At 38.1% G+C, this 21449-nt stretch overlaps 1 long non-coding RNA gene across 2 annotated transcripts in view; it reads left to right on the top strand.

Annotated features, from left to right (window-relative positions):
• LOC134807945 (uncharacterized) overlaps positions 1-21449 on the top strand; it is a 430365-nt gene that overhangs the window by 272125 nt on the left and 136791 nt on the right. The window contains exon 2 of one of the 2 annotated variants that reach the window (XR_010149622.1): positions 205-369. This is a non-coding gene — a long non-coding RNA (uncharacterized LOC134807945). Of the gene's footprint in view, positions 1-204; positions 1146-21449 lie in introns of those variants that run through there. The other variant, XR_010149623.1, reaches the window with a different exon arrangement.

Here is a 21449-nt window from a genome sequence, read left to right as displayed (position 1 = left end):
CAGATCCAGATACTAATAATGTTCCACAACTCTGGTGAGAGTGATTGATGTGGGAACAGGAATATGATCCACGCCATAGCAATCAGGGTTTTCTCTAGGACCCTCTTAAGTTGATCAAGTAGAAAAAATTCCTTTTCTTTCTAAGAGGATCATCACGGATTTCATGATTACAGACCTAGGGTAACCATGTCCTCTGCATTATAGGGACACAGGAGAGAACAAAGCTGACACCAGGAGACACAGCTGACACTGGGGAGAAGTGGTGAAGACAGCATCCTGGAAGAGGTGAGATTACTGTCTCTGAAGTTACTACAACTCTTCCATTAATTTTGTGAGCTTCCATCAATTCCTACATGAACATTTATTAAAGTAAGTTGAGTCCAGCTTTTGTCATTTCTACCCAAGTGCTTTTCTGATAAGTATGTCAGCTTGTGTAATCATGAGCAACACTATAAGAAAAAGCAGCAGGGCGGACGCGTTTCAAGTAACCATGGTGGTGTTAGCAAGCTTTTAGACGTGGAAATCTCTCTACAACATAAGGAATAGCTACAGAGCCAAGGCTTCCAGGAGAAAAACAGTGTCACCAACAATGTCTTTAAGCTGTTTTAATCCTTTAAAATCTTCATGAATTGTTTCAATATTTGTGTGCTCTCCTACATTGTTTCCTAGCACTCTTCTGAAATGTTTCTTCATAAATTTAAATCATTCTAAAGAATGTAACTGCCAGCATATGATAGTAAAATGTGAACATTAGAAGAATCCAATTATTCAATGAATTTTATCCATTGGAACCTTAAAACTCACAATTTGACATCCACTAAAAGCCTTAAAAATATACTTGGTATATACATTTATTAAACATTTAAGGCCAGGCACCATGGCTCAAGCCTATAATCCCAGCACTTTGGGAGGCCGAGGCGAGTGAATCACGAGGTCAGGAGTTCGAGACTAGACTGGCCAATGTGGTGAAACCCCATCCCTACTAAAAATACAAAAATTAACTGGGCATGGTGGTGCACACCTGTAGTCCCAGCTACTTGGGAGGCTGAGGCAAGAGAATCTCCTCAACTCAGGAGGTGGAGGTTGCAGTGAGCCAAGATCGCACCACTGCACTCCAGCCTGGGCGACAGAGCAAGACTCCATTCAAAAAATAAAAAATAAAAGAAATGAACAATTGAAACATGTTCATAAATCCTTTCTCTCTTTCAAAACTGTTTCTTTTCTATATCCACCAAAACATTTTGTCCCGATATATTGAAATTTTATGCTTAAAGGCTGTGACTGATCACCCTATCCTACCACTCTTAAACAGAAGAATATATAAAAATTGAGATATGATTTTTAGTTATTTCTAGTATTTTTCTGTATTTTAAGTGTTTTTCTTCTGGTTTGAGTTATTTTTTAGGTTAGTCATATGCAATCAATAAAAATAAATATTTTTGATACGTACTTATACAGTATATGAAAAATAAAATTTTGTTGAAAATGTAAAAAGAAGAAAAGGAATGAAAACAGTGAACTTAAAAAAAATGGAAAAGATTAAACATAGATGTAGATTTTGTCTCATTCGACAAAAATCCCCTACGTGCTCCCATCAAGGCACTCTGAGGAAGGTCATGTAAAACAAATCCCTGGGGTCTTGGAGAGAGTGCCTGGCAGTAAGAAGATAGTGGGACATGGCTGCAGGATTAGGATTTTTTGTATGTATTTTAAATGTTTTATTTTTATGGGTTTGGGGTGCAAGTGCAATTGTGTTCATGGATATATTGCATAATGGTGAAGTCTGGGCTTTTAGTGTACCCATCATCTGAACACCATACATTGTATCCAATAGGTAACATTTCATCTCTCACCTACTTCTCACCCTCCCATCTTTGGAGTCTCCAGTGTCTATTATTCCACTCTGTGTGTCCATGTGTACCCATTGTTTAGCTCCCACTTAGAAATGAGAACATGTGCTTTTTGACTTTCTGTTTCTGAGTCATTTCACTGAGGATAATGGCCTCCAGTTCCATCCATATTGCTGCAAAAACATGATTACATTCTTTTTTATGGCTAAGTAGTGTTCCATACCTATGTTTTTTATCCAAACATTCGTTGATGGACACTTAGGCTGATTCCATGACTTTGCTATTGTGAATACTGCTGCAATAACCATACAAGTGTCTTTTTGATAGAATGATTCCTGTTGTATTTTGGCACCAATCAGAATGGCTAGTTTAAAAAGGAAAAATATATATATACATATATATACACACACATATATATGTGTGTGTATATAGAAAATACATCTATGTGCATATATATGTGTGTGTGTATAGAAAAATGCTAGAAATAACTAAAAATCATATCTCAATTTTTGTATATTATATATTATGAAATATATTTTTATATATTCTTCTGTTTAAGAGTAGTAGGATAGGGTGATCAGTCACAGCCTTTAAGCATAAAAGTTCAATATATTGGGACAAAGTGTGTATATATGTGTGTATATACATATATACACCCACATGTGTATATGTACACACACATATATGTGTGTACATATACACATGTGGGTGTATATATGTGTGAGTATATATATACAGATATATGTGTGGTATATATATACACATATGTATGTATATACATTATATATATATGGTATATATATCATGGCTGGGCATGGTGGCTCATGCCTGTAATAACAGCACTTTGGGAGGCTGAGGCAGGTGGATCACTTGAGATCAGGAGTTCAAGACCAGCCTGGCCAACATGGTGAAACCCTATGTCTACTAAAAATACAAAAATTAGCCTGGCACGGTGGTGGATCCCTGTAATCCCAGCTATTCGGGAGGATGAAGTCAGGGACTCGCTTGAACCCGGAAGGCAGAGATTGCAGTGAGCCAAGATCACTCCACTGCACTCCAGCCTGGGCAACAGAGTAAGACTCCGTCTCAAAAAAAAATTAGAATTTTAATTTGCATTCCTCTGATGATTTGTGATGTTGAGCATTCTTTCATGTTTGTTGGTCACTTTTGTGTCTTCCTTTGAAAAATGTCTCTTCATGTCCTTTGGCCACTTTTTAATGGCGTTACCTATTTTTCTCTTGCTGAGTTCTTTGAGTTCCTAGTAGATCCTTGGTATTAGCCTTTTGTGAGATGCATTGTTTGCAAATATTTTCTCCCATTCTATAGGTTATCTATTTACTCTTAATTATTTCTTTTGCTGTGCAGAAGCTTTTTAGTTTAAGTCTCATTTGTCTGTTTTTGTTTTTGTTGTGTTTCCTTTTGAGGTTTTAGTCATAAAATCTTTGCCCAGACTAATTAACTACAGGAACTACAGGATGTTAGAGTGACATAAGACTATAGAAACCATCTTTCACCTAATTCCTTCATCTTGCTGATCTTGGACATTAAGTGGAGTGAATTCCACACATGGAACTCACACAGAGTCACTAACACACGGTTAGTGACAGAGATGAGCTGATTACCTAAGTATCCTGGTGCCTGCCACTCTCCCCCACCACATACCACACTGCCCAAAAATGCTTGCATTAAGATGGAGCTTTGCTCTGCAGTGAAGCTGATTCTGTGCCTGGGCTTAGTTTCTGGCCATATAGGGGCTTGTCTGTCCCTCAAAGTGGAATAAGAGGGTAGATTTAGTGAAACCATCATGTTTGAGACCCCAGAGTCTAGTAGTAGTTAAAACTTCAGCTGCTCAGGCTTGTGGAAGCATCCTGCATGGAAGCCCAGGCTTCATGCAGTGCAGTGGATGCCATTTCAGATGAAGGGAGTGATGTAAAGAGGCAACACTTCTTCCATATTGAGTTTCTATCTAACCGTGGCCTTTATTCATTCAACACACTTACATTGAACCTTCTCCATGTGCCAGGCCCGATGCTAACCCTGGGTATACAATGCATAGAAATGATTGCTGCCCTCAAGAAGCTCATGGTGACAAAAGGGTAAGTGCCACGTAAAATCAGAAGTCCCTTCATGCTATAGAAACAGAGCCGAGTGCACTTCTCAATTCTGGGGCTATAGACACCTTCATGGTCATTGTTGCTAGAGAAATAAGCATAGAGCATCAATTTCTACAAGTGCTGAAAATGGCCACCAGCAATTTTATTACATTTCTATCTAAATAAAAGACTGAGGTATAGGAGACCTGAGTAGCAGGCTTCTACTGTGTGCCAGTGCCCCTCTCTTCCTCTCTTAGCACTTGACCTTTATCCTAGGAAAAGCACTTACCACACTGAGCTGCAATTCCGAGGTCACCTATCTATTTCTTCTTGACTACAAACCAATAAGAGTATGGATCTCATATTTGTTCTGCTTATCTCCTGAACAAAACAGGGATCTGCATAAAAAATAAAGACTCTGGGAATGTCTGTGAAATGGTGTCCTCTTTATTCTTAGACCAGTCCCTTCAGTGTACTTATCAGTAAAATGAGAGGGTTGAATTCTGCAGTGTCTAAGTCTTCCCTGATGTTCAGTACTAGTTTAATGAGATATCAGAGGTTAGCACAGACACCTGTGCGTGTGTGCATGTGTACCCATGTTTGTTTCAGGGTGGGCTCAACTAACTGGCAGGCACTAATGGAAGTGCAAGTGTGGGGAGGGGAGTACTTCTAATGCTTGCACAAGAAAGTGCCACGGAGTAGAAAAACGTGAAAAGGGACAATCTTGAACTCCCATAGGAGGGCAATATAACCAAGAAAAAAATCGCATCATCATGCATGAGGTCATTTGTCCAATCCCAGGCATTTTTATCCTTTGAATGACAGTGACTGCTGCAGATTTTTTAAGGAGAAAGATCTGAATTTGTGTACTGTATTTGCCATATATTTGGGAAAGTTTATTAATTCAGTTTTCTTACATACAAAATGGAGATAATAGTACCTGTTTCATAGAATGGCAGAGAAGAATCAGTGAGAAAATAGTAGTAAACCACCCATTACAGTGCCTGTCACACAGAATATACTAAAAAATATTATGAGTGTTATTTTTTTAACTGTGCAATTTTTTCTAGAGAGTAGCACTCTAGGCCAAGGTGTGCCTTTGGGAGCAGGACTCCAAAATTGTGAGCTTGCCTGGTTTTGTCACCTGACCTGGACTCTGAGCTACAGAAACCAGGTCTGTTGTATAGCCCACCTCGATGTGGAGAGAGAGCTGGTGTTCTTAGCCCAAACACAGAAGGAAGTCCATGTCACTCTGTGGCACTGCCCTGCTGGGCATTTGTTGTTGACTTATGTGTTCATGAGAGGGAACTCATCCTCAACTCTATGCTGAACCCTCCCTCCTTCTGAAAGCCATACTTCACTCTCATCTGCCTCCTATATAGCAGCCTAGTTGTGTGTTTTGTTTATTTTGTGTCTTCTAAATGTTTAATCAATTATGAAACACCCTTCTGAGATTTATGACCTGACATCTTAAGCCAAGACTGACAGAGAGTCTTACTTACAAGATTGTCTGTGTGTGTATGTGAGCGTTTTATGCACATGTGTGTTTCTATCTATGTGTGAATGTATGTAAAAACTCTCTGATCTGCCTGGGATGGTGCCAGAGCTTTTGCCAGGGGCAGGACAGAGGGTGATTCTGAAAACTTCTATGTGTGCCGGGTCAGTGGGGCAGGAGGGAGGTCCTTGCACACAACTCCCATCTCTAGACTGAGTATCAGTTATGATACCCTCTGAAGAAGCAAACTGGGTGGAAAGTTCAATCACTTTCACACTCGCAGAAGCACCAATGCACCAAACACTCATTTAAATAAAATAAATGCATAAAGACTTGGAGCATATTATCATGTTTAGACTAAGCCATTACAAGCATATAGGCCAGAAATTTTAAAAAGGTGTTATTCCTGAAAAATAAGATTGATTTTGGACTTTTTAAAACTTAATGTCATGAACCAGACATCCATAATTATATTATTTGTCTTATACAAATGAAAAAGAATAAATTAAAACTGGACATGTTGCAACGGGACTGTTGACATTATATACAAAGCCTGCTTATTGTCATAAGATACTCTTAACCTTCAAGCCAAAATCTTTCAAAACTATTAGTGTTAAATCTAGCAGCTGTTGTCAGAGTTCTCCTGTTCTCTGTTTTATGCATTGTGCTTTATTTGAAATGTTTGTTATATTTGTGTATATAACTTTCTGTGGGCTGTTCCTTGAAAGCTCCAATGATTAAACATGAAGGTTGAGCCAGTTCAAAAGGAACAAAGTTAAGAAAATTAAAGAAAACTTGCTAAAATGAATGTTTAAACCATTAAAATATTTAGCAAGCTTTGCCTGGAGCTATTTCCTTTATGTAAAGCATGATGCATTTCTTTTCTTTCTCATTCTCACTTTTCGAAAACAAATGAGGTTAAGAAAAACATACTTCTGCTCTGAAGGATTTTTTTTAGCATTAGAAATTTAATATCTAAATATTTTATGCAAATAGATATGCTTGATTGTGGCAGAAATATCTCAAACATCCCAAGCATTTGGACCAGTGGTTTGTGACTGTATTAGTCAGATGAAGGAGATGCAGAGCTGAAGGGATTGTCTTCTTTGAACTTGGACCAGCCTATGACTTTACTAAGTCCTTAGGACTTAACTGTGTGGTAACAGAGAATATAGTTCTTCTGTACTTTTGAAAGGCAAAAGAGAGGATAAACTTTGCAGAATTCGATGTAGATATATTAGGCATTCTGATTTTATTTATTCAGTATGCTAAAGGAGATAATTTGATTGATTATTTTTTTTCACACAAGAAAATACCCCATCTTGCTCTCTCCACTATTCCATGGCATTTAAAGTATTCTCCCTGTTCAGAAACACCAGGCCTTTGATTTGTCCCAGCAGCCATCCACCCATCCATTCGGGGAAAGTGTGGTGTGATGGAAAAAGCACTAGCTTCAAGTCAAACCATTTTGTGTTCAAATGACATTTACTAGCTGCGTGACTTACGAAATTCAGTTAACCTCTTGAGCTTTGGTTTCTTCATCTGTAAGATACAATACCTACTTCATTGTGATATTTTTAAGAATTAAATGAGATAATGCACTTCAAATGTTTCGTTTAGTACCTGACTCAATAAATGTTCAGAGAAAATATTCACCAAGAAATATTTGTCAAATACTTACTGGAACCAGTTACTTCCTTCATCCCCTCAGGTCTAGGAACCCTAAACTAGAATAGGAATCTTGAGAGTTGTCCTTTTGTAAGATCACCAACCACCTTTGCCTAGTACAGAAAGTACCAAACTTTCTTGAAGGACAGTGTCCTTAAGTGTCTCAATAAGTTTTCCACAGTACTCATAGACCAAAAACATACTAAGACATATTTCCCCTTAGTAAGTAGTTAGTTCCAAAAAAACTTGATAAGCATTTATGCCTCAACAGTTTAGTAATCATTTGAAAAAAAAATATACTGAACATAACAAGGGAAAAAACATTTTTATTCCATTCTTTAAAAACTACAATTATGGCTGGGTGCGATGGCTCACGCCTGTAATCCTAACACTTTGGGAAGCCAAAGCAGGTGGATCACCTGAGGTCAGGAGTTCAAGAACAGCTTGGCCAACATGGCAAAACCCCGTCTCTACTAAAAATACAAAAATTAGCCAGGCATGGTTGTGCATGCCTGTAATCGCAGCTTCTCGGGAGGCTGAGGCAGGAGAATCATTTGAACCCAGGGGGCAGAGGTTGCAATGATCTGAGATCATGCCACTTCACTCCAGCCTGGGCAAAAGCGAAACTCCATCTCAAAAACTAAAAAAAAATCTACAATTACTCACTAATGAGATGTGTACTCAGTGAACCCTGTGAAACCACAAAATTTGGAGTCAGCTTGAATGCTGACACTCTTGTTTCCTGTTTCACATTAATTTATATGCAGTGTGTGCTTTTTATCCACAACCACTAAAACAATTTTTGGTGATTTGCAAAAATATAGCATCACTGAAAGGGATGTGATACAATCTAATGTTAAAACTGTGCCCTACCTTGAGTCAGTAGTTCACATGATGCAATACAGATGCCAGTGTCCCTGGCTGTGTTCCCCTGGAAATTAATTTTTTCAGTTAAGAAAATTTAAAAGCCTGTGGCTTCCCTATAAATATGCTGTGGCATCCTAGGGAACCTGGGCACACAGATTGGAAACCTGATGTATTAGTCCATTTTCATGTTGCCAATAAAGACATACCTGAGACTGGGCAATTTAGAAAGGAAAGAGGTTTAATTGGACTGACAGTTCCACGTGGCTGGGGAATCCTCACAATCATGGCAGAAGGCAAGGAGGAGCAAGTCGTATTTTACATGGATGCCAGCAGGCAGAAAGAGAGCTTGTGCAGGGAGACATCCATTTTTCAAAACCATCAGATCACGTGATACTTACTCACGATCATGAGAACAGCATGGGAAATACCTGCCCCCATGATTCAGTTACCTCCCACTGGGTCCCTCTCACAACATGTGGGAATTCAAGATGAGATTTGGGTGGGGACACAGCTAAACCATATCACCTGTAATCCTAGAGTGCCCATAGAACATTTTTGTGTTGCTTCTGCAAATAAATTTTCTTACTTCTAGCCCCAATTTTGAATTCTCAAAGGGGACTGAGGTGCCTGTAGAAATATTGAAATAGTAAAGACTAGATCCTCTGTGCACTCACATCTATCTAGCCACTCAAGGTACAAAGGCCAGCCTCAGCTATGTGTATCACGGATCCTCTGACCAGGCTCCAAAGACAGAGGTCAAAGGGAGCAGGAGTTAAAGAAATACAGCCATCCACCAGCCTGCCTGACTGTTTGCTTAAGTAATAGCCAACTGGCTTTTTTACAGAAAGACCAGCCATTCTACCTCCCTTTTCAGAATTTTAATAATATCTACTGCCCAGTAGCTTGTAGAGTCATAGAGTGCCACTCACAAAGTCACCAACCAAGTTTCTCCTGCTCAGAGCCTGGCATTATATTTAACTGGCTGTGTCTAAGTTTCCTGTTTCTAAACTTCCCTGGGCACATTGTCAAGACTGTACTTTCCCATGCAGCACCCTACCCTGCCCTTCACAGGCCCACCCCTTATACTGTGGCTCCAGTAATATTTCAATTAGCAACTTTCAGAGGTGCCAAAGACGCAAGCCCTAGGCTTTAGTCTGTTTATTCTTACACAAGTACATTTTTGTGCTTCAATTTAGAAACTACCAGAAGCCTGGAACTGTGCTATATTCTGTGGGTGCTAAAGGGAAAGACTGAAATGCTCTCTTGCCCTTGGAGGAAAAATACTTAGCAGTTTCTGTTTTGCCGCTTATTGAGCTACAGTCTTACTTTCCTTGACAAATGCAAATCTCATGCTTTATCTTAAGGCTGTCATAGAGTGAGAGAGAGAGAGGAGGTAAAGAGGCTTTCTGGGGATGCTAGCTTCTCCTTCAACTCTCAACTGGGAACCACACACAATGAACGATGGAAGACTGAGGACAAGGACCCACACTCATCTCTGTTTATGTAGATCCCCTGAGGATTTGCCAAGAAGAAAAAGGCTCCTGGCTTCTTAAAGCTTTGACTTGGCCTCTTAATGGGAAGACCAGTCCATAACGCCTTGCCCTGCTGGTGAATATCTGGAAAGACCTTCCTCCACTCCAATGTGCCAGAACAATTCTCCTCTAGCCCTCAAGTTAAAAGTGTCTGTTTCATACTTATTTAAAGAATGCATCTTAAATTTATGTTACTTATTAAAAGTAACATAAATTATCAAATTTTCAAAAAGAAAACAATGTTACCCATAATCTTGTCAAGATAGAATATTTCCTTTCATTCTTTCTTTTAAAGTAAATTAGAAAAAAGAAAAAGTTGAACTTTCTGTATATGACTCTCTCCCCTGCCATTTAGATCCTGGCATTTCTAGGGCTTTCAGGTTCAAGGGTAACATGACCCAACTCTAACCTTACTCACACCCCTTACCTGTCCACTGAGCCATGTCCACTCATACACATAGGAAGTTCCTGTCTAACCCTGTGGAAAGAGTTGCACTCTCCAAATGGTTTCAGAAAGGGAAAGCCTAAAAAAAAGGTGTGGAGAAGAGTAGAAAAAGTCTGGTGTAGTCAAAAAGCAGGAGTCATCACAGTAGAGGGACAGCATTTATGCTCTCTGGATCTTTTCTTCCTGAACCAAGTTGGAAATGCAGGTGAAGGCACAAAAGATCATTTGCACTATTCATGCCAGTATGCTCAATCTGGTTTCAGAAGCCTAGCAAGAATAGATCCCAGATTATCTTTCTCAGTACATTTTTGTAGGCCTTGTAATAAATAAAAATTCTTTCTAGATTTTGGCAATAGGCTGAGATTCAATCAGATCTAGTTTTTGAAGCTGAAGTGGGGGTGAAAGTGATTGGGGACAGCACATGAGATTCATAGCGATGAGTCAATACAAATTAAACAGGATTCAAAGGCCATTAATTTTATATACTTCTTTAGTAAGAGTATTTAAAACTAGATGATGGGATATATTGCAAGCAATTTGATTCATTTATTAGAAGTATAAGGATCTGAAAATTGCTGCAGATGGCACCTAAAGCCTATGGATGAGAGAAAATAAGAGTATGTGGCCTATAGGAAGGATTCGGACCACCCTTCAACTCCTCATTCATCACCCATTTGATGGCATTCCTACACAGGTATTGAAAATAAAGAAACAAATTTGAATCCCTTGTGATTTGTATACATGATGTGATTTATGTATTTCAACATTTCCCCATCCATCTCACCTTGCTATTCTCTGTATAGGTAGTTAGGATGTCCTCCTTTTACAGATGAAAATTTATTATGAAAGCACTGATGAGACTAAGTAGATACTAATGTGATCATTTATTAGTTCATTGATTCTAGATCATGAATTTATATCCTTACTCATTTAGTTTTTGGTAAACACTATTTCAGAACCTGTGCTAGGTTTTGAAGATGAATGTAAGCAGTGAAGATGAATGTAAGAATACCAGTAAATGTTTCACAATTGTTTTTTGGGAGGTGAGGGGTGAGGCTGATTGGTAGTATTTGCCAATTTCTGTACTATAAATTTCACTGTGGTTGATTTTGAACTACTAATATGCCATCAATGAAGTTAGAGGTAGGATAGATGCATACAATTGGCCCTTGCAAGTGGTATATCTTGCCCCAGTACACCACTGGACAACAAGGTTTAGAAAAGAGCTCCTGTGTTTGAGTTGCACATGGTGTTAAGCCAAGAACAGAATTGTAAATAAGTATTTACAATATATAATTAGATAAATGCTGTAATAAATGCGGAAGGGACCACATTTATCCAGAGAGCTGTGGAAGTACAATTTTTCTATAACAGCTATCAGATAGGCTTCACAGAGTAGGTGATGTCTGAATTGAACCTTAAAGAATAAGTATTAATTCTTCAGTCAGTCAGTGTGAGGCAAAGGCTTCTCAGACTGCGGAAAGGCATGGGCAAGGACACAAAAGTACATGAGCATGGTATGTCAAGAGAGCTGTGAGCATGATATATCAAGAGAACTGTGAGTAGTTTGTTAAGACGTAAGGTGAGTGTGTCCTGAAAAAGTCTCAGGAAAAGAGACGTAAGATCATAAAGAAATTTTAAATTGTGTAAAGGAGTCTAGACTTGTTTTACTATAAGGGAACATAAAAAGCTCAGTTTTTTAAAAAAATCACTTTACTTGTAGTAATTAGACAGTCAGAAGGATGCCACAGGAACCCAACTGAGAGCAAGAAAGGCTAGGAATAAGGAGGAAAGAAGGATGTGACAATCAAAGTGTAGAATCAACTGGATAGACTGAGCTAATAGAGACTTGAATGTAGTACTCTACCTTCTCCATTCCCCACTGATTTTTTATCTCCCTCACTGTACTGCACTCCACATACAGTGGCAGTTTCTGGGGTGACTCTGGCCAGCAAGTCAACCCTTCCTGTCCCCAGTTTCCCCCAGGTTGTGGATTGTGGAGGCAGTCTTCCCTTTCGGCAGGCTCTATCTCTGTTACTGAGTGCTGCAAAATTGGTTTACTCCCTCCTTTGAAAGGCCATGCAGGCCCAGGGCCACACTGCGGAGAACATGTGGTTGCTATTTCATTTATGCTTTATCATTTTTCATTCTGACATTAAAGCTCCTCTGCAGCAGGGTGAGAGCGCTGTGCATTGTAAGGCGTAATGTGAACCGAGGGCTCCTGCTTCATGCCAGAGGAAACGTGATTCAGAAACAATTTGAGGGCAACTGCAAGGTGATGTGGCCCAGAGAACCAGAAGCTATTGAAACTTTAAACATCATTTCTGGACAGTATAATATGTTCTGCGGGGCAGCTTGGAAAAACAGGAAAACCCTCCTTGGCCAATCCTTGGAGAATTAGAAATCTTTAAATATCATATGGAGCAAATATATCTTAAAGAGCCCCTAGCCCTAATAGTCAAACACCCAAATGTTGAGCTGGAGGCATCTTCATCCCATGGCCCCAAGAGAAAGCTGGGGCCATGGAAGGGGATGGGCCTCACCTCAAGTCTTCCATACCCACATGGCCAACGTGAGTCTTCTGACTTTTCCTACCCTATAGCAGACTTTCTCTTCAATAATTAGTTTGTGCCAATCTGTCCTTCTAACCTAGAACCATTGAAAAATCCTTTGTAAACAGAAAGACAGCTGTCTTATTTATCCTTGCACAGTGAATTCATTTTGTGTTTGCATGCATCTCTCCCACTGGTGATATATTAGTTGATGGTGCCTAAGCATAGTGACTGTAAGAGAGCTAATGCTCAATAAATATTGCTGGAAGAGTGAAAGAAAAGGGACAAAAAGAACAGCAGAGGAGGAAAAGAGTATGAGAAAACCATGAGGGAATGAAGATTCTTAGCTTGGGATTATTACATAAGGAAAAGAAGAGCTATTATGCATTCTGTAAACAGATGTAGTTAGAGATAAACATAACAGCAATTTGTATTTATTGAATGGTACTTTTAAAATCTCAAATTCTGTCATCAGTTTATCAGTGAAAAATTACATTTTAGCTGTGCACCGTTAATAATTCATATCAAATACCAAAGGTATTGAAAATTCAGTGTTCAAATACCCATGACTGTAACCAAATGTAATTGCTACTGTTTTGTGGGACTCAGAAGACCGCTCCCTTCTTTTCTCTGCTTTTCAATCATAATAACCAATCCCTCTGACCTCGGTGAGTAGGTGGGAATACAACATGACTCACTGTAATAGGTGAAATGAATTTTTATAAAGAATGCCTCATCTCCGATTTCTTAAAAATAACAGTTTCAGATTTACATAGAATTTGTACCGATAGCACAGCAAGTTCCCACAGAGCCATTCCCATTTTTCCCAATTATTAACATTTTACATTAGTATGGTACATTGATTAAAATCAATGAACAACATTGACACATTATTATTAGCTAATGTCCATACTAAATTCAGATGTTCTTAGCTTTTGCGTAATGTGAAATCCCATCCAGGATGTCACATTCCATTCTGTGGTCCAGACTCCTTAGGCTCCTCTTGGCTGTGACAGTTCTCTCTCATTCCAACAGAAGTAAATAAAAAACATGTTTGCTGTGCTTAAAAGTAGCAAATAAGCTTTCCTGCCCAACATGGACCTGTGCTTATAAACACATTTTTCACAAGTATAAAGTTGTAAGTGTTTACCCCATTACAGGCAAGCATATGGTTCTTTCACTCAAAAGAGATAAATACGTGCTGAACCTCAAAATGATAAACGTATTTTAGAAAATACCAAAAGTTATGAATGTGCTGCTAAGGAGTAGTAAACAATGCATGTAGGCAATGCTGTACCAGTTAATGTACCTTTGATTGTGGCAAATCAGAAGATGAGGTTTGCAACTGCCAATCAGTGGAATGTAAGGCACCCCAAGAGCTCCCAGGATCCTAATTAGTATGTATGCCCAGTCTCTGCCAGGGTGAAGAGAGCAGTAACCCCCTGCATTGCTCCGGAGCTGCTTGTGGCTTTGCATACACTGAATGTGATGGGAAACACTGGCGGAGCACAGAAGGAGGCCAGAGCAATGAGAGTCCAGCCAATTCCTGAGCAAATGGCATATGGCTTCCTCCCTCATTCTTTCTTTCTTGCTCACAGTTGCTGCCTAGCTTGTTAAAGGAAATACTTAAGTGAAAACTGTTTAAGCTAACTGGAGTTTTTATGCAGTTTCTTTTAGTGTTGTCTACTCTTCAGTATCCTGTCCTTAAGTTCTGGTTTTACCATTAAAGGGTAGCTCCTCAGAATGAAACACTCATTCTGAGCCCATTGGGGTATTTCTTAGGGACTTTTTCTACCAAGTAACCAGAGCTAGCAAGGAAGGCCCTTGTCATGCATTGCCTTCAATCTGTGAAGATATAAGCCTAGAAACACCAGAATGGACAAAGGAGATTTGGAATACAAGTGAATGGAGTTGATACACAGAGAGAAATAGACAAGAGAAGAGGAAATAAATAGTACTGGTATCAGCATCCAATATTTAGCATACCTGGATCCCATTGCTCCTGAGGTCAGCCCAGGCATTGCTCTTTCTGAAATTATGTCCCATTCCCCAGTGTTGTTGCTTCTTTAAAACTTTCTGTTAGGTCTCTTTTACTTGACTGATATGTTTAGTAAAAATACAAAGTACTTAAGCACTTGGTTTTACATTATTCTTTCTAATAACACTCAGAGTCTTTTTTTTCCTTCTAGTGCTTACCACAATTTATAATGGTGTATTAATTAAATAGCATTTTCCCATTAGACAGTGTATAACATGAAAGGGGATGATGCCTGTGTGGCTCACCACTAAATACAAAACACTTGGCATGATGCTTAGAACAGAGTAGGCATTTAGTAAATGCTGATGGATGAGTAAATGAGTGAATGCATGAACTATACTAATACCTCAGTCAGTATCAAAAGCGATAATGGACTTTCAAGAATCTCTATAAAAAACTAAATCAAAGAAGGATGTTTAAGTTGTTCTCAATACCCAAGAATTTAGGTGGCTGGTGATTATGAAAAAGTAATTCAATTCCAATATTTCCCTTATTTCATTTGGTCATTGTGTCAGATACTCTGTAGGGTTCTTAAGTTGTTGATATCTCCATTGTATTTTATGCCTTGTTTTTGAAAATCAAATCTCTTTGACTTGAATCTGGCCATTGTAGCCAATTAACATGAAGATGCCTATGTTAAATTAAATAAGCAGGAATTAAATAATTGGCCTGGGGATATTTCCCTACTTTAAATTCTTAGGTAAGAAACTGCGACCAGCCTGGCCAACATGGTAAAACCCATCTCTACTAAAAATACAAAAATTAGTCAGGCATGGGGTGGGCACCTGTAATTGCAGCTACTCGGGAGATTGAGGCAAGAGAATCGCTTAAACCTGGGAAGCAGAGGTTGCAGTGAGCAACCACTCACTGAGATCACGCCACTGCACTCCAGCCTGGGCAACAGGGTGAAATTCCGTCTCAAAAAAGGAAAAAGAAGGCCAGGCTCGGTGGCTCATGCCTGTAATTCCAGCACTTTGGGGCCGAGGTGGGCAGATCACAAGGTCAGGAATTCGAGAACAGCCTGACTAACACAGTGAAACTCTGTCCCTACTAAAAAAAAAAAAAATTAGCCAGGCGTGGTGGCGTGTGCATGTAATCCCAGCTACTCAGGAGGCTGAGGCAGGAGAATCGCTTGAACCTGGGAGGCGGAGGTGGCAGTGAGCCGAGATCGTACCACTGCACTCTAGCCTGGGTGATAGAGTGAGACTCCATCTCAAAAACAAAACAAAACAAAACAAAACAAAAACCTGCAACCTTTTTATATGTAAAAAAATTGAAAGCCAACTAAAAGTCTATGTTTTGTAACAGCCAGGTCTCAGCCAATCATAAGGGTGTCAGCCAATCACATGAGGCCAGCTCATCAGATCATGTCCAAATGAGGCAATGCCTAGCTGTAAACAATCAAGCTATTTCTGTATTTTACCTCCATTGTTGTGTGTAAACATTCATTGCCCACATTGCAGAGTAGAGCTCCCTGAACATCTGGTTCTGGGTGCTGCCCAATTCATGAATCATTCTTTGCTCAAACTCTGTTCAATTTGTCTAAAGTTAACACCTGCAATTTGGATATAAGGTGTGAATGGTAGGATTCTTTTTATCTCACAGGGTACTTGGGTAGCCAAATGAAAAATCAGATTGTTCCCAGAATAGTGCTTTATATAAATGCATTATAAAAGTGTGAGCAAATATGACTTTTATGGGAAAACCACCACTACCTCTAAGAGCTAAACCAGTAAAATTAAATCAGAGTGGATGAGATATTTCTGCAGAAGTCCTTTTAGGGGACTAGGAGACAGAGTATCTTCTGAACCATAGCAGTAGGTATAGAAATCTAATTGAAGGATGTAGTCTAGGCATAGAAAGAAAAACTAGACATAAACGTTGCACCAACATCATTTAAGAAATTTTGTGTATTTGTTTGAAGTAAACAAAATACTAAAAACTGGGTGGCTGAAACAACAGAAATTTATTTTATCACAGTTCTGGTAGCTAGAAGTCTAAGATCAAGGTATCAGCAGTGTTGATTCCTTCCAAGAGCTGTGAAAGAGAATATGTTCCATGACTCTTTCCTGGCTTCTGGTGATTTTCTGGCAATTTTTGACATCCTTTGCTTATAGATGCATCACTTCAATCCCTGCCTTCATCTTCAAATGCCATATTAAATTAGGGCTCATCCTAATGACCACATTTTAATGTGATCATCAGCAAAAATCCTATTTCTCAGAGGGTGACCTCAGTAGGTCAGTAGGGTACTGGGTCCAGGACTTCAGTATAGGGATTTGGGGGACACGATTTCACCAATAAAATATGCACCCACAGAAGAAAGATGCTTCACTTCAGATTTTTAAAGGAAAACAAAAAATTGTCATACTTATGACTCCCTCATGGTCCAGGGGAAAGGGTGCTCAAATGTACTGGACCTTAGCATTGATAGGTCTGTTTCTATAGTAAAGACTCATCTTTTTCTGCGCTCAGCTCTGGCTACATTCTTTCAAAGCAAAATTCTAAAAATGATTTCACTGTTTCCAACCTGGGAGAGTATGTGCTTACCTGATAGCATAAGCATTCTTACACATTCAGAAATTTTAATTCTCAATGTAAATCAATGAGTCACTGTCTACCATATATGTTGATATATATGAAATTTATTTAAGGTAAATCCATCCCTGTGAGTTTAGTACCTCTAGGTGCTCTTGTTGAATCCATTTTCTGCACGTCACATGCTACATGCAACCCTGATGAAATCTTGTCCTAATTAACACTAATTATAATGTGGTGCAACTTTTTATGCTATTTAAATAATAGCATTTATTTAATAACTAGCCATGAGAATAATTCAGTCCCAACAATTGCTGACTGTTGACAGTGTAAGTATAATCATGACCTCCATTCATTCATTTGCTGACAGGCCTTCAGAAGCTTGAGGACATGAATGGCAAGTGTGTATCAAGCATGGGCCAATTTGTTTAAGTTGGACGTTGCCTTGAGGGAAGGGCAGGAACAGTGTTTTCTCAGCAAAGTTTTTCACTTGCCTTACTGAGATGACGAAAGATACCTAGAAAACAGGAACCAGGAGGCTTTGTGGAAGCTAAGTTGATGAGATCACTGAACTAACCCTCGGTGTTACTTAGAATGGTCATCACTTTTCTTTAACACTGCTAAAGATTCTCCCCAGTGAAATTAGGCAAGAAAATAAAAAAGCATCCAGATTGAAAAAGAAGTAAATCTGTCTAGTCCCAGGTGACATGATGGTCTATGTAGAGGACTTGATGAAATATTTATGCTATTTAAATAATATTTACTAATGTTTGATTATTATTGTTCATATTATCATTCCTAGCTCTCTCTTTCTGTCTCTCTCTCTCTCTCTCTATAAGAGAGAGAGCTAGGAATGATTTTATATATATATATATATAGAGAGAGAGAGAGAGACAGAGAGAGAGAGGCATATATATATAGGCATATTTATATATATATAGACATATTTCATGTCTGTATATGCAGAGACTATACAAATACTCAGTACATAATAGAGGCTGGGATTCTTTTTTCTAATAATAAATGTGCTATAAAACATGATTCATTAAGTTGCTGTTAACATAACTTTTATTAAAGCTGAAAAAAAACTCTAAATGTGCTACCTTTCTTATTTCTGATGCTTTTAAGTTATCTCCCGTCACTGACTTGGCTTTTAGTTTCCTTGATATAAATTCCTTCTCAGATTTTCAAAAAGCTCCCAAGACCTTATGTAGCCCGTTACCAGTTTAGGTAGGTGCCCTGAGAAGGAGCCTAGAGGAAGTTACCACATTTTATGTTCCCGTAGCACTCTGACCTTCCCCTTTATGAAGACTCATCACACTTCTGAATTATTTTAACAGACTCATTGAGGTGTAATTGACATAAATAAGCTAGACATGAATAGTATAATTTTATACATTATAACCTAGACATAAATAGTATAATCTGATACATTTTAACATGTGTGTATACTTATCGCCACTATCAAGACAACAAGAATATTCGAATATTCATCACCGACAAACATTTCACTGTACTCCTTTGTAATCCTTCTCTCCTTCCCCTCCCCACTCCTGCTCATGTCCCCAGGTAAACCCCAACATGCTTTCTGATATTGTTAGCTTGCATTTTTCCAGAATGTTATATATATGAAATAATACAGTATGTACTCTTTTTGGCCGGCCTATCTTTTTGCATTCCGCACAATTATTTTGAGGTTTATCCATGTTGTTGAGTGTATCAATAGTTCATTCCTTTTATGTGAGTAGTATTTCAAGGTATGGATATGCCACATTTGTTATCCATTTATTTGTTGATGGATATTTGAGTTGTTGCCTACTTTTGATTATTATAAAGTTTCTGTGAACATTTGTGTTGAAGTATTTCTATAGATATGTAATTTTATTTCTCTTCAGTAAATACATAAGACTATAATAACTTAATCATATAGCAGCTGCATCTTTAACTAAGAAGCTGCCAGACTATTTTGCAACATGGCTATTCTGTGTAACATTACCACCAGCATTGAATGAGAGTTCCTCCATATACTTTTCAACACCTGAGATGATCAGTCTTTTTCCTATTAGCCATTCTAGTAGGTATCTGATTTTCATTTTAATTTGCCTTTCTTTAATGATTCATAATATTGAACATCTTTTCATGGGCTTATTTTTATTTGTACATCTTCATCAATAAAATATCTGTTCAGATTTTGTATTGAGTTGCTTGTTTCCTTACAACTGAATTTTGAAATTTTTTTATAAACTTGAAATCAAGTTGTTTATCAGATATACGTTCTTTATCAAATATTTTCTCCAAGTTTGTGGTTTTCCTTACCTTTAAACAGTGTCTCAAAAAGAGAGGTTTTTAATTTTGATGACACCCAGGTTATCAATGTTTGAAATAACTTAAATAATAACCCAAGTTATCAATGTTTGAAATAACTTAAATGTACTCAAAACCACAAAAGTTTTCTCCAGTGTTTTAATCTGAAAGTTATGATTTTAATTTATAAATTAAGGTATAAAATCAATTTTGAGTTAATTTTTGTGCATGGCTAAATGTATGAATTGAAACTTTTTTGTTTAGTTTTCTGATTTGTTAAAAAAATATATTCTTTTCCCACTGAATTGCCTTTGAACCTTTGTGGAAAAATAAGTTACACATATAGGTGTGGACCTATTTCTGAATCTCCTTTTTTTTTATAATTGAGACAGAGTCTTGCTCTGTCACCAGGCTGGAGTGCAGTGGCGAGATCTCGGCTCACTGCAACCTCTGCCTCCCAAGTTCAAACGGTTCTCCTGCCTCAGCCTCCTGAGTAGCTGGTATTACAGGCAGGCGCCACCACGCCCAGTTAATTTTGTTGTTGTTGTTGTTGTTGTTGTTGTTGTTGTTGTTGTTTAGTAGAGATGGGGTTTCACCATTTTGATCAGGATGGTCTCAATCTCCTGACCTCGAGATCTGCCTGCCTTGGCCGCCCAAAGTGTTGGGATTACAGGCGTGAGCCACCACGCCCGGTCCCTTTTACTCTATTATTCCATTTGTCTGTATTTAGATAAATATTACACTGTCTCAATTGCTGTAGCTTTATAATAAGGTTTGGAATCAGATAATGTAAATCCTCCAACTTTTTTATCTTTGAAAAAGTTGTTTTGGCTCTTCTACATAGGTCCTTTGTATTTCTATTTGAATTGTAGAATCAGCCTGTCCAATTATATTAAAACAAACAAACAAAAATGATATGTTTAATTGAAATTGCATTGAATCTACAGGTCAATTTGGGAAAAATTAGCATTTTAACAATATTCAGTTTTCAAATTATGAACACAGTGTATCTCTGCGTTTATTAGGATCTTTTAAAATTTCTCTCAGCAATATTTGGAAGTCTTCAGCATATAGATTTTGGATGTTATTTGTCAGATTTATCCCTTAGTATTTCATATTTTGGTGATATGGTTAAATTTTTACTTCAATTTTTAATTGTTCAGTGCCCGTATGTAGAAATACAATTAGTTTTTGTGTATTGATCTTGTACCCTGCAAGTTTACTAACTCACTCATTCTAATAGCTTATTTTAGTATATTTCATTGAATCCTCTACATAGACCATCATGTCACCTGGGACTAGACAGATTTACTTCTTTTTCAATCTGGATGCTTTTTTATTTTCTTGCCTAATTTCACTGGGGAGAATCTTTAGCAATGTTAAAGAAAAGTGATGACCATTCTAAGTAACACCGAGGGTTAGTTCAGTGATCTCATCAACTTAGCTTCCACAAAGCCTCCTGGTTCCTGTTTTCTAGGTATCTTTCGTCATCTCAGTAAGGCAAGTGAAAAACTGTGCTGAGAAAACACTGTCCCTGTCCTTCCCTCAAGGCAACGTCCAACTTAAACAAATTGGCCCATGCTTGATACACACTTGCCATTCATGTCCTCAAGCTTCCGAAGGCCTGTCAGCAAATGAATGAATGGAGGTCATGTTTATACTTACACTGTCAACAGTCAGCAATTGTTGGGACTGAATTATTCTCATGGCTAGTTATTAAATCATTAAGTCTTAAAAGTGTATTCATCCTAACAGTGCTCAGGACAATCTAGTTTTGTTTTTCTAAATGATGAATAAAATGTTTTCAAATTTGAGGGTCTGAATGAACCTAACAAATTATCACCCTTCTAAAAGGAACTTATAACAGAGCCATGATTTATAACTTTGAAGATGTCAAACTTCTTTGCTAACAATAAATACTTACTGACTTCACATTAGCTGCCATGTCCATCAACGAGGAAACAGAAAGGTGAAGTGAAACTCACTATATCTCACAGTAAGGGGTATATAAGCTAAATTGCTTTCAGCTGCAAGTTTCAGAAAACTCCACCTCTAATTACCTTAAAT

The sequence above is a fragment of the Pan troglodytes genome, chromosome 12, assembly GCF_028858775.2.
Source record: "Pan troglodytes isolate AG18354 chromosome 12, NHGRI_mPanTro3-v2.0_pri, whole genome shotgun sequence".
In the NCBI taxonomy this organism is placed as follows: Eukaryota; Metazoa; Chordata; class Mammalia; order Primates; family Hominidae; genus Pan; species Pan troglodytes.
This window is presented reverse-complemented; position numbering and strand designations above follow the sequence as displayed.